The sequence below is a fragment of the Orycteropus afer genome, unplaced genomic scaffold (genome assembly GCF_000298275.1).
Source record: "Orycteropus afer afer isolate SDZICR_OR568_19922 unplaced genomic scaffold, OryAfe1.0 scaffold00464, whole genome shotgun sequence".
Lineage (NCBI taxonomy): Eukaryota > Metazoa > Chordata > Mammalia > Tubulidentata > Orycteropodidae > Orycteropus > Orycteropus afer.
In genome coordinates this window covers 1,140,307-1,141,258 of record NW_006922051.1, presented here as the reverse complement: position 1 = coordinate 1,141,258, position 952 = coordinate 1,140,307, and the positions used below count along the sequence as shown (strand labels likewise).

General features: G+C 35.6%; 1 protein-coding gene across 1 annotated transcript in view; it reads right to left on the bottom strand.

Moving 5' to 3' along the window:
* FEM1C (fem-1 homolog C) overlaps positions 1–952 on the bottom strand; it is a 23,595-nt gene that overhangs the window by 1,950 nt on the left and 20,693 nt on the right. The gene's annotated exons all lie outside the window — the stretch shown is intronic.

The following is a 952-nucleotide window of genomic DNA, read 5'->3' as shown; positions in this document are numbered from 1 at the left end:
GACCCCTCCTTGGGTTTCCAAGGCAGAATCTCTACGGAAGTAGGATTCCCCATTCTTCCTTCTAAGGAGTGGCTGGTGGGTTTGAACTGCCAGCTTTCTGGTTAGCAGTCAAGTGCCTTAGGCACTATGCTACCATAGCTTCTAACTGTAGTCAATTTTTTTTTTTTTTTTTTTAGTATTTTTCAATTACTCTTATTTAATCAAAATTCTTGGTTATAAAGTATTTTCCAAAAAAGCTCCATAAGAAAAACAAGTCCACTGAAATCTGAAAAATACATGAGTGGTTCATTATGAACTTTAAAAGAAAACATCTGAAGCATCCTTTCATAATGGATAACTTCCTATTGTAATTTAATTTTTCAAACATTCTTTTCAGATGTACTAAATGTTCTAACACTGTCCTATTCTTCCCACACATGTATTAAAATTGACAACTGGGACTAGAATATTACTAAAAATCTATATAAAACATATTAAGACATTAGAATCACTCAGGTATTTTAACTACTTATGTTTAATCATAAACGTTTTGTTAATTATCAAAACAGCTATTATCGTGTATTTCTGATATTTACATATACAGCATTTTCAGAATATTTCAATGGTGAGTCATTTTAGACATGTGTGCAGAAAAGAGTTAACATAGTAAGCTATCCCTAGAAAGACTTGCTTGCAAGGTTGGCCCTTGGTGAGCACCTGACAATTTGTCTAGTAAACAGTTCCCTTACTGATATGAAAGTTTTCCTAAATGATATAAAGATGACTCAGTGTGCTTAAACTGCCATGCAGAAACAATGTAGTTTATGGTGAGCACCTACCTGCTTTCCTTCTGGGAGTCTGGAACTTTAGAAATATGTTAGCACAGTGCCTAAGGCACTTGACTGCTAACCAGAAGGCTGGCGGTTCAAACCCACCAGCCACTCCTCGGAAGGAAGATGGGGCAATCTACTTC